General features: G+C 49.8%; 1 protein-coding gene across 1 annotated transcript in view; it reads right to left on the reverse strand.

The window, feature by feature from the left end:
* CTIF (cap binding complex dependent translation initiation factor) overlaps positions 1–12,446 on the reverse strand; it is a 419,667-nt gene extending 407,221 nt beyond the window's left edge. The window contains exon 1 of the mRNA XM_082254608.1: positions 12,354–12,446. The gene's annotated coding sequence lies outside the window, so the exon portion shown is untranslated. The remainder of the gene's footprint in view (positions 1–12,353) is intronic.
* Positions 12,447–13,024: the final 578 nt, after the last annotated feature.

Genomic DNA, 13,024 nt, shown 5'->3' on the forward strand with positions numbered 1-13,024 from the left:
GAATCCAGCAAACATTCAGAGGAAGAAAACCAGAGGCGTAACTAGAACCTTCAGGGCCCTGGTGCAAGAAACCATGAAGGGCCCCCCCGGACCCCTGGCCGGGGCCCTTCCCTTCAAGCCCCGGGCTCTTCCCACTGATCCTGGGGCCCTTTACTCCGCTTGCGGGGCCCTTTATTGCGGTCCCACAGCGGGTCCCTTTCACAAGTTTTACAGTGGGCCCCCTTCCTGCCATCTTGGGGCCTCCCCACGGTGGTGGAATGCCAGGGCCCGGTTGCAAGTGTGACCTTTGCGATCCTGAAAGTTCACCCACTGGTGTCAGTAGTTTTTATTTTTTGGTATTTTAATTGTATTATTTTTTATCATTTTATTTTATTTTTTTACAATGTCACTGACTATGACTCTTCCCATTTAGAGAAGCAAGGAGCTGGTAAATTACATATTTACCGACCCCTTCCTGGTTCTCTATTGTTACACATCCCCTGCAGCAGCTGGCAGGAAAGGGGAGGGATCACAGTGGGGGGGGGGGGGTGACCAGGGGAGCACACAGGGGCCCAAAGACAGCAGAACACAAGTGAACTGGATAGGAGGAGTGGCGGGGACAGCATACAGAGGATCCAATCTCCTCCATTTTCTTTCTGCAGCTACAGGAGGAAAAAGGAGGACAGTGATTTCTCTACATGCTGCCCCCGCCTCCCCTCCTATCCAATTCTGGGCCCCCTGGAGCATTGGGCCCGATTGCAATCGCAACCCCTGCAACCCCTGTAGTTACGCCCCTGAAGAAAACCCTCCTATCCATTACAGCCAAGGAAGCGGCCATCTTGGTCTCTGTTTAACCTTAAACTGCCATGATGCTGCACATGTGATCAGTTATGACACCAGCCATTGGATGGTTGGACAGTTTGGTGGAGAGCACAACCAATGTGACAGTTACATGCCCGGTACTTGCAAATATGCAACTGTTTTTTTAAACTGTTAAATCGATGGGTTTTTAAAGACACCAGCACCCAGGTCTGCCCTACACCCATCCCCCACAGAGAGCACCTGTCAGTCACTCACACAATGGAGGCCACTTGGTAACATGCTTTCTTACATCTCACCGCTGCTGTTCTTCTTCCAGCCTCTTTGCAGCCACTTCCTGTCTACATCAGGGATCCTCAAACTACGGCCCTCCAGCTGTTGCGGAACTACACATCCCATGAGGCATTGTAAAACTCTGACATTCACAGACATGACTAGGCATGATGGGAATTGTAGTTCCTGAACAGCTGGAGGGCCATAGTTGTAAGACCCCTGCTCTACATGCACCCTAGTGAAGGTTGCATGGCATTTCTCAGGGCAGGTTTAGCGATAGTAACAAGAGTGGACCATGCCTGTGCTGAAATGGCTACTTCTAGCTTCCATCAGAGGCCCATGGCACAGGGTGACAATGCAGAACAACAACTGGGAGATGGGGACACAGTGTTGTAGCCAGGCCCAGATCTAGGGGGTGCCGAGGTGGGCTGTGCCCTCCCAGATTTTAGCAATGCCCCATGGGGCTCTAAGAGTGCATCCACTGATACATGAGGCACTCCGGTGGGGACAACTGATGTAAGAGGGGGGCTCCGATGGGGACAACTGATGCAAGAGGGGGGGCTCCGATGGGGACAACTGATGCAAGAGGGGGGGCTCCAGTGGGGACAACTGATGCAAGAGGGGGGGCTCCAGTGGGGACAACTGATGCAAGAGGGGGGGCTCCAGTGGGGACAACTGATGCAAGAGGGGGGGCTCCAGTGGGGACAACTGATGCAAGAGGGGGGGCTCCAGTGGGGACAACTGATGCAAGAGGGGGGGCTCCAGTGGGGACAACTGATGCAAGAGGGGGGGCTCCAGTGGGGACAACTGATGCAAGAGGGGGGGCTCCAGTGGGGACAACTGATGCAAGAGGGGGGGGCTCCAGTGGGGACAACTGATGCAAGAGGGGGGGGCTCCAGTGGGGACAACTGATGCAAGAGGGGGGGGCTCCAGTGGGGACAACTGATGCAAGAGGGGGGGGCTCCAGTGGGGACAACTGATGCAAGAGGGGGGGGCTCCAGTGGGGACAACTGATGCAAGAGGGGGGGGCTCCAGTGGGGACAACTGATGCAAGAGGGGGGGGCTCCAGTGGGGACAACTGATGCAAGAGGGGGGGGCTCCAGTGGGGACAACTGATGCAAGAGGGGGGGGCTCCAGTGGGGACAACTGATGCAAGAGGGGGGGGCTCCAGTGGGGACAACTGATGCAAGAGGGGGGGGCTCCAGTGGGGACAACTGATGCAAGAGGGGGGGGCTCCAGTGGGGACAACTGATGCAAGAGGGGGGGGCTCCAGTGGGGACAACTGATGCAAGAGGGGGGGGCTCCAGTGGGGACAACTGATGCAAGAGGGGGGGGCTCCAGTGGGGACAACTGATGCAAGAGGGGGGGGCTCCAGTGGGGACAACTGATGCAAGAGGGGGGGGCTCCAGTGGGGACAACTGATGCAAGAGGGGGGGGCTCCAGTGGGGACAACTGATGCAAGAGGGGGGGGCTCCAGTGGGGACAACTGATGCAAGAGGGGGGGGCTCCAGTGGGGACAACTGATGCAAGAGGGGGGGGCTCCAGTGGGGACAACTGATGCAAGAGGGGGGGGCTCCAGTGGGGACAACTGATGCAAGAGGGGGGGGCTCCAGTGGGGACAACTGATGCAAGAGGGGGGGGCTCCAGTGGGGACAACTGATGCAAGAGGGGGGGGCTCCAGTGGGGACAACTGATGCAAGAGGGGGGGGCTCCAGTGGGGACAACTGATGCAAGAGGGGGGGGCTCCAGTGGGGACAACTGATGCAAGAGGGGGGGGCTCCAGTGGGGACAACTGATGCAAGAGGGGGGGGCTCCAGTGGGGACAACTGATGCAAGAGGGGGGGGCTCCAGTGGGGACAACTGATGCAAGAGGGGGGGGCTCCAGTGGGGACAACTGATGCAAGAGGGGGGGGCTCCAGTGGGGACAACTGATGCAAGAGGGGGGGGCTCCAGTGGGGACAACTGATGCAAGAGGGGGGGGCTCCAGTGGGGACAACTGATGCAAGAGGGGGGGGCTCCAGTGGGGACAACTGATGCAAGAGGGGGGGCTCCAGTGGGGACAACTGATGCAAGAGGGGGGGCTCCAGTGGGGACAACTGATGCAAGAGGGGGGGCTCCAGTGGGGACAACTGATGCAAGAGGGGGGGCTCCAGTGGGGACAACTGATGCAAGAGGGGGGGCTCCAGTGGGGACAACTGATGCAAGAGGGGGGGCTCCAGTGGGGACAACTGATGCAAGAGGGGGGGCTCCAGTGGGGACAACTGATGCAAGAGGGGGGGCTCCAGTGGGGACAACTGATGCAAGAGGGGGGGCTCCAGTGGGGACAACTGATGCAAGAGGGGGGGCTCCAGTGGGGACAACTGATGCAAGAGGGGGGGCTCCAGTGGGGACAACTGATGCAAGAGGGGGGGCTCCAGTGGGGACAACTGATGCAAGAGGGGGGGCTCCAGTGGGGACAACTGATGCAAGAGGGGGGGGCTCCAGTGGGGACAACTGATGCAAGAGGGGGGGGCTCCAGTGGGGACAACTGATGCAAGAGGGGGGGGCTCCAGTGGGGACAACTGATGCAAGAGGGGGGGCTCCAGTGGGGACAACTGATGCAAGAGGGGGGGCTCCAGTGGGGACAACTGATGCAAGAGGGGTCTCCAGTGGGGACAACTGATGCAAGAGGGGTCTCCAGTGGGGACAACTGATGCAAGAGGGGTCTCCAGTGGGGACAACTGATGCAAGAGGGGTCTCCAGTGGGGACAACTGATGCAAGAGGGGTCTCCAGTGGGGACAACTGATGCAAGAGGGGGCTCCAGTGGGGACAACTGATGCAAGAGGGGGCTCCAGTGGGGACAACTGATGCAAGAGGGGGGTCTCCAGTGGGGACAACTGATGCAAGAGGGGGCTCCAGTGGGGACAACTGATGCAAGAGGGGGCTCCAGTGGGGACAACTGATGCAAGAGGGGGCTCCTGTGGGGACAACTGATGCAAGAGGGGGCTCCAGTGGGGACAACTGATGCAAGAGGGGGCTCCAGTGGGGACAACTGATGCAAGAGGGGGCTCCAGTGGGGACAACTGATGCAAGAGGGGGCTCCAGTGGGGACAACTGATGCAAGAGGGGGCTCCAGTGGGGACAACTGATGCAAGAGGGGGCTCCAGTGGGGACAACTGATGCAAGAGGGGGCTCCAGTGGGGACAACTGATGCAAGAGGGGGCTCCAGTGGGGACAACTGATGTAAGTGGGGGCTCCAGTGGGGACAACTGATGTAAGAGGGGGCTCCAGTGGGGACAACTGATGTAAGAGGGGGCTCCAGTGGGGACAACTGATGCAAGAGGGGGCTCCAGTGGGGACAACTGATGCAAGAGGGGGCTCCAGTGGGGACAACTGATGCAAGAGGGGTCTCCAGTGGGGACAACTGATGTAAGAGGGGGCTCCAGTGGGGACAACTGATGTAAGAGGGGGCTCCAGTGGGGACAACTGATGTAGAGTGGGATCTGATATTGACAGTTGATGTAAGGGGGCACTCTAATGGGGACATCTGATGTAAAGCGGGACTCTGACAGAGACACTTGATATAAGGAGGCACGGTTCTTTTTAAGCATCCTAAACTAATGAGAGCCCAATCCATCCTTGTGATCCCTGTTCATCTCTTCACTACCAGTCAGGTGTTATTTCCAGGTTGTGATTGGTGATACAGAAGTGTGCTGATTGGACAGGTAATACTGGTTCCCAGCATCTCTATTACACTCATCATTATTCCCCCTGCCTTTTTGCAATGCATCCACAGACCAGATAGGCTAGACACCCTATAACATGCAGAGCCTGAACAAGACGCCTTCATTGAAGGATTGCTGTGAATCTGTTTAAAGAGGAAGTAAACTTCCATCTTTTAGTTTTGCCTATAGATAACCCAATATTAAGGATTACCTATAGGTAGTGTAAATATCTCCTACATATACACCGTTTAGGAGATATTTACCCAGCTAGCAGCCAGTTACGTCACTACGCATGCACGCTGAAGGAAAGGCCACACGTGCCGTTTCTTCAGCGCCCTGTGCCGTGACTGGCGGCTCCTGCGCGCATGTGCGGGAGTGACGTCATCGCGGCTCCAACCAGTCCCAGAGCCACAGACCCGGAAGGAAGACTGGGTAGAGATGGATGCTGCCTCCAGCGATGGTATCACATCACTGGAACGCTTAGTTTTCAGGTTCATACTAGCACATTATGCCTTTGCCTTGCAGGTAAGAAAAAGAAAAAAAAAAAAGTGCAGCGGTTTACAACCACTTTAATGAAAGCTGAGGATTTAAACATTTTAAATTGACACTAACATAATAAATATTATAAAAGACAGTAGCAGTCAACGAACTTGGTATAGCAAGCCCCAAGTGTGGCCCCTGACGTCACCAAAGGGCCACACATCAGTTTCTGTAAATGTAATACTACAGAAAGCAGTCAGAGTCTGCAGGTATAGAGATGGAGTTAGTCTAAAAATGGCCATGCTGTGACAGTTTTTGGATAACGTGGACATGGGACAGTCAGAGTGGAGACATTACATGAGACTGCTAGAGATCACTGCTATTACAGCCCTTTACATAGCAATACTTCCACACTTGTCTTACTTACACAACACCCCCCCCCCCCTAAAACTACTAGATTAAAGGTGGGGGGGGGAGAAAAAAGACAGCTCAAAAGAGAAGGTAACGTTAAAGTGATGAGGGAAAATGAAAAAGTAAAACACCCCCCCCCCCCCACTGTTCTTACCTCTGATGTATAGCCAGCCCACGCAGTCAGCATAGCATTCTCTCTTTCTCCTGTCTGAACAGTGTTTATAAACAATGTGGGAAAAGATACAGAGATACAAAGTAACATTAGTTATCTCTCATCTTCCTTACTTTGTATCTCTATCATATGTCTGGTCAGTGTTTATAAACATTGTTACTTTGTATGTTTCGATCTTGTGTCTGAACAATGTTTATAAACAATATTACTTTGTACAGTTTTGCTCAAAAAGTTTGCATACCCTGGCAGAAATTGTGACATTTTTGGCATTGATACTGAAGATATGACTGATAAGAACTGTCTTATTTAACCACTTTACCACCGGAGCATTTTGCTGTCTTTCGTCCAGGCCACTTTTTGCGATTCGGCGCTGTGCGACTTCAACTGACAATTGCGCGGTCGTGCGACGCCGTACCCAAACGAAATTTACGTCCTTTTTTTCCCACAAACAGAGCTTTCTTTTGGTGGTATTTGATCACCTGTGCGATTTTTACTTTTTGCGCTATAAACAAAAAAAGAGCGTTTATTTTGAAAAAATAATATTTTTCACATTTTTTTATATGAAATTCCCCCCAAAAAAAAATGTAAAAATCAAATTTTTTTTTAATTTTTGGCCAATTTGTTTTCTGCTACCTATGTTTAGTAAAAAAAAAAAAAATCACAATAAGCGTATTTTGATTGGTTTGCGCAAAAGTTATTGCGTTTACTAACAAAGGGAACGTTTTCTGTCATTTTTGGTGTTTTTTTTTTTAACGCGCAATGGCGGTGATCTGCGATTTTTTTTGCGGGACTGCGACATTGCGGCGGACAGATCTGTCCCTTGACTGACATTTTTGACACTTTTGGGGGTACCAGTGACATTTCTACAGTAATCAGTGCTATATATATGCACTGTTACTGTAAAAATGACACTGGCAGGGAAGGGGTTAATTTTATTGGAGAGGGAGGGGTTAATGTATGCCTGGTGCTTACTGACATGTGGGGGGGGGGGGGGTGACTGTGTGAGTCAGGGACAGATCGCATGTCCAGCTATGCTGAACACTCCGATCTGTCAGTCCCTGTCACTGAGGAGATCCGCCCGCTCTGTTTACACACAGCGGGCAGATCTCCAGACTCGATCCCCGACGATCGGGGCAGAGCAGCGGCAATCGCCGCTGCTCCTCCCCTGGCCCGACTCCCGCTGTGAATGAACACAGTGGGAGCGAGCCTCCGGCGGGGCGCGAGCGCCGCCCACAAGGGGCGGAGTCCAGCGACGTAGGTCTACGTCGCTGGACGGGATCGCGGCACTTTGCCGCAGTAGCCTCCATGTGAGCGGGGCTAAAGTGGTTAAGGATAGGGATCACATGAAGCCCTTTATTATCACATATTTGTTTGGCTTCTTTGTAAAATCATAACAGAAATCACCCAAAGGGACCTGGTCAAAAATTTCCATCCCCTAGATCAGTGATGGCAAACCTTGGCACCCCAGATGTTTTGAAACTACATTTCCCATGATTCTCATGCACTCTGCAGTGTATTTGAGCATTATGGGAAATGTAGTTCCAAAACATCTGGGGTGCCAAGGTTCGCCATCACTGTCCTAGACGTTTGGCCTTGGTACAGACACACAGGGTGACACACACAGGTTAAAATGGCAATTAAAGGTTAATTTCCCACATCTGTGGCTTTCACGTGGATGCACTAAGAAGGCTAGATACTGAGCTATGGGGAGCAGAAAAGAACTGTCAAAAGACCAGTGTAACAAGGTAATGGAACTTTAGAACAATGGAAAAGGATATAAAAAGATATGCATATCCTTGAATATGTCAGTCAGTACTGTTCAATCACTTAAGAAATGGTAAATGTGGGCATCTCTTGATACCAAGCCAAGGTCAAGGTAGACCAAGAAAAATTGCAGCCAGAGCTGCCAAAATATTTCTTCAGGATACAGAGAAAACCCACGGGAAACCTCAGGAGAAATACAGGTTGGTCTGGAAAAAGACGGTGCGGTTGTTTGAATGAGCACACTACAACGATACAAAAATGTCAGAAAGCCGCCTTTACTGCGCCAATGCCACAAAAAAATCCCGGTTACAATATGCCTGACAATACTTTGACACACCTCACAGCTTCTGGCACGCTGTAATCTGGAGTTGAGACCAAAATAGAGCTTTATAGTCACAACCATGGAGAAGGAACAACAAAGCCTATAGTGACAAGAATACCATCCCTACTGTGAAGCATGGTGGTGGCTCACTGATGTTTTGGGGGTGTGTGATCTCTAAAAGGCACGAGGAAGCGTGTGAAAATTGATGGCAAGATGAATGCAGTATGCTATCAGATAATACTGGCAGACAATTTGCATTCTTCTGCATGAAAGCTGCACATGGGACGCTCTTGGACTTTCCAGCATGGCAATGACCCTAAGCACAAGGTCAAGTTGGCCCTCCAGTGGTTACAGCAGAAAAAGTTGAAGGTTCTGGAGTGGCCATCAGAGTCCCCTGACCTTAATATCATGGAGCCACTCAGGGAAGATCTCAAAAGCGTGGTTCATACAAGAGGACCAAAGACTTTACATGACCTGGAGGCATTTTACTAAGATGAATGGGCAGCTCTACCACCTGCTTAGGGGCCTCAGACAACTGTTACTAAAGACTGCACGCTGTCATTGATGCTAAAGGGGGCAAAACACAGTATTAAGAATTAAGGGTATGCAGACTTCTGAACAGGTGGCATTGCATTGGTTTACTTGTTGCCATGTTTTGTTTTATGATTATGTCATTCTGTTATTACTTCAGTTAAATACAGATTGAAAAATGGTACATACTGTATGTTACCAACTCTTCAAGGGTATACAAACTTTTGAACACAACTGTATCTTTTTGTCTTGTGTCTGAATAATGTTTATAAACAATGTTACTTTGTATCTCTCTCTCTCTCTCTTTCGTCTGAACAGTGATGATACACAATGTTTGTTTTTTGCATTTATCCCACGTCTGAACAGTGTTGATAAACAATGTTACTTTGCATCTCTATCCCGTTTGAACAGTGTTTATAGAGAGATGCAAAGTAACATTGTTTATCAACACTGTTCAGACGTGGGATAAATGCAAAAAACAAACATTGTGTATCATCACTGTTCAGACGAGAGAGAGAGATACAAAGTAACATTGTTTATACACACTGCTTAGGCATGAGGGAGAGATACAAAGTAACATTAATTGTAAACCTTGTTCAGACTGAGATATGAAGTAGCATTGTTTGTCTGATGTCTGAGAAATGTTTATAAACAATGCTACTTTGCATCTCAGTCTAAACAAGGTTTATAGAGACATACTGTACAAAGTAACATTGTAAATAAATACTGTTCAGACTGAGATAGAGAGACACAATGTAACACTGTTTATAAACATTGTTCAGATAGAAGGAGAAAGATACAAATACCAGGGCCTCAGCTACAGAGGGACCGATGCCATGTTGGGAGGCTGAAACTGTCTGGAGGAGAAAGTCAGCTGACAGGCGTGGGCCAGTAGGGTAAAGGGGGAAGAAAACAAAGGGGTGTGGCCTTGACAGTTGGTAAGATTTACATTAGGGGGTGCACGAGTTTAGTCAGGCCTTGGGCAGCACAAACCCTAAATACACCACTGGCACCCAGTAGGGTCTGCTGCTGCTGCCCATCTGCTTTAAGGCTGTGCATTCAGAGATGATATTCTGCATAACTTGGTTGTAATGAATGGTTATTTGAGTTATTGTTGCCTTTCTATTACCTCCAATCAGTCTTCTCATTCACCTCTGACATCAACAAGACATTTTCCTCCACACAACTGCCGCTCACTGGATATTTTCTATTTTTCGGATCATTCTCTGTAAACCCGAGAGATGGTTGTCTGTGAAAATCCCAGTAGATCAGCAGTTTCTGAAATACTTAGACCAGCCCGTCTGGCACCAACAACCATGCCACGTTCAAAGTCACTGAAATCCCCTTTCTTCCCCATTCTAACGCTCAATTTGAACTTCAGAAAGTCGTCTTCACCACGTCTAGATGCCTAAATGCATTAAGTTGCTGCCATGTGATTGGCTGATTAGCAGTTTGTGTTACCAAGCAGGTGTATCTAATAAAGTGTCCGATGAGTGTATGTTACATGGTAGAGAGTGATGGGGTCTCGGGAGCCACACATCAAGTCACAGCCTGCTGTGTGATAGTGAATGGCGGTCTCAGCCTGGACCCCCGCCAGGCCATACAGCCAACGCATTTCACTCCGCCCAACAGGGCTTACCTATTCCCATACAGCCTGAGCGCCTCACACACATCTTGGTTTACATGGGTAACATAACAAAGTAACACAGTTATTGTTTAGGGCAAGCAAGGCTTCCTTTTGGGGATATCTTGTGAAAAGATTGACCTTAGATTGCAGAAAGGCTTCTTTACTGTTAGAGCAATAAGAATGTGGAATATCCCTGACATGAGGGTTCTGCTGAAAAGCATGGCAGCGTTACAAGTGACGCTTGCAGAATGCTGTCTGCCCGCATACCGGCAGCAGTGTGGTCACTTTATGGGGGGGACCAAGACCGATTTGCCTAGTCTGCCCCATAGGACTGGCACTACACTAAAAGTGTAACACAAGCGGACGAGGAACCCTTTTTGTGCCGCCCTAGGCCTAGATACAACATTGCCGGGTGCCACTCCTGTCAGCTAAGGAACTCAGGCTACAATTCACACAGGATCACTAAAGTTGGACAATAGAAGATTGGAAAAACTTTGCCTGATCTGATGAGTCTCTATTTCATCTGTGACATTCAGATGTTGGGGTCAGAATTTGGTGTAAACAACATGAAAGCATGGATCCATCCTGCCTTGTATCACCGGTTCAGGCTGGTGGTGGCGGTGTAATGGTGTGGGGGATATTTTCTTGGCACACTTTGGACCCCTTAATACCAGCTGAGCGTCATTTAAACCCCAGGGCCTACCTGAGTATTGTTGCTGACCATGTCCATCCCTTTATGACTACAGTGTCCCCATCTTCTGATGGCTCCTTCCAGCAGGATAATGCACCATGTCACAAAGCTCCAATCATCTCACCACTGGTTTCCTGAACATGACAATGAGGTCACTGTCCTCCAATGGCCTCCACATTCACCACATCTCATCCAATAGAGCACCTTTGGGATGTGGTGGAACGGGAGATTCACATCATGGATGTGCAGCCAACAAATCTGCAACAACTGTGTGATCCTATCATTGTCACTATGGAGCAAAATCTCTGAGGAATTCCAACACCTTGTAGAATCTATGCCACGAAGAATGAAGGCAGTTCTGAAGGCAAAAAAGGATCCAACCCGGGACTAGCAATGTGCACCTAATAAAGTGGCGGTGTGTGTATATATTATTATTTATTTCAGGTACTTCTAAAGCATTGTCAATTTACGCAGCGCTTTACATATACATTACACATTCACATCAGTCCCTGCCCTCAAGGAGCTTACAATCTGTGTGTGTGTGTATATATATATATATATAAAACACACACATATATATATATATATATATATATATAAATAAAACACACACACATATACATACACACACACACACATATATATATATATATATATATATATATATAAAAATACAAACATGGGTGAGGGTAGGCATTACCGGCTACACGATGCCTGTATGTGTCTATGGCAGCCCAGTGTACAGATCGCACTGCCATAGACAAGTCCCAGTCTGTGGTTATGATTGGCCGGCAGGATCATTGGATGGCCAATCCCAGGATCGGGAAGTCATGGCGGAAGGTTAAAGGGCCTTCAGGAAGGGGTTCAGTAATGACAAAGTTATAGCAGAATATTCAGGCCCATAGCAGAGATTGGGGGGGGGGGTTCAGATGAAGGGGTTAATCTTCTATGAGTCTGATGAAGGGGGTCTGTGAAATGTATAATTATGAAAGGGGGGCCCGAAACGCGTCAGTGCATCTAATGAACACAAATAAAGCCTATTCTGCCCAGTTGGGGGGCACCTTTACCTTCCTACCAGGGACAACGACTGAAGTCCAGCACTGACCCCTCCCCTCCTCACAAGAGTACCGGTCACCATATAATGGAGGACACATACAACTAATGATGAGGCAGGCTGATTGGTCAGCAGAAAGGTGGGGGGGGTCACAGGGTCAGCACCCCCCCCCCCCCCTCCATGGTACAAAGTGTCCCTGTCACCCACACAATGGAGGACACATACAAGTAATGATGAGGCAGGCTGATTGGTCAGCAGGAAGGTGAGGGGGGGGGGGGGGGGGGTCAGCACCCCCCTCCATGGTACAAGGTGCCCCTGTCACACACAATGGTAGTAGCTGCCCATGTCACACCTGGGAGGCAGGAGGCATGCAGAGCCTCAGAGCACCATCACCACTGACCACCCCCTGACAGGTCCTCTTTATTTACCTTCCCCCCTGAAAGTTCCAGACAGAGGACAATGACAGAGCACAGTACCCGCACCCAAGAGCCACCCTCCTCCGGGGTCCCCCCAATCTCTACTCACCCCAGAAGAACAGAAGCCACTGCCCGGAAGGGCCGCCCGCCGCACACTGACACTGGAGGAGCCTGACAGAGGATGCACGGCCGTGACGTCACCGGACCGCCCACAACCCGCACCACGTGGAGCCCAGAGCACGCCGGGAAGTGTAGTCCTCTACTCCGAGAGAGTGGGCGGGGCTTGTCAGGGGCTGTTCTGCAGTGTCAGTAGAGCTGGAGAGGGTCATTGATGTGTGATCACATGACCCAGGAGAAGTCTACACTCACTCACCTATTATATTATATATACTGAGCTCAGTGTGTGATCACATGACCCAGGAGAAGTCTACACTCACCTATTATATTATATATACTGAGCTCAGTGTGTGATCACATGACCCAGGAGAAGTCTACATTCACCTATTATATTATATATACTGAGCTCAGTGTGTGATCACATGACCCAGGAGAAGTCTACATTCACCTATTATATTATATATACTGAGCTCAGTGTGTGATCACATGACCCAGGAGAAGTCTACACTCACCTATTATATTATATATACTGAGCTCAGTGTGTGATCACATGACCCAGGAGAAGTCTACATTCACCTATTATATTATATATACTGAGCTCAGTGTGTGATCACATGACCCAGGAGAAGCCTACACTCATCTATTATATTATATATACTGAGC

Source organism: Pelophylax lessonae, assembly GCF_965119305.1.
Source record: "Pelophylax lessonae genome assembly, chromosome: 1".
In the NCBI taxonomy this organism is placed as follows: domain Eukaryota; kingdom Metazoa; phylum Chordata; class Amphibia; order Anura; family Ranidae; genus Pelophylax; species Pelophylax lessonae.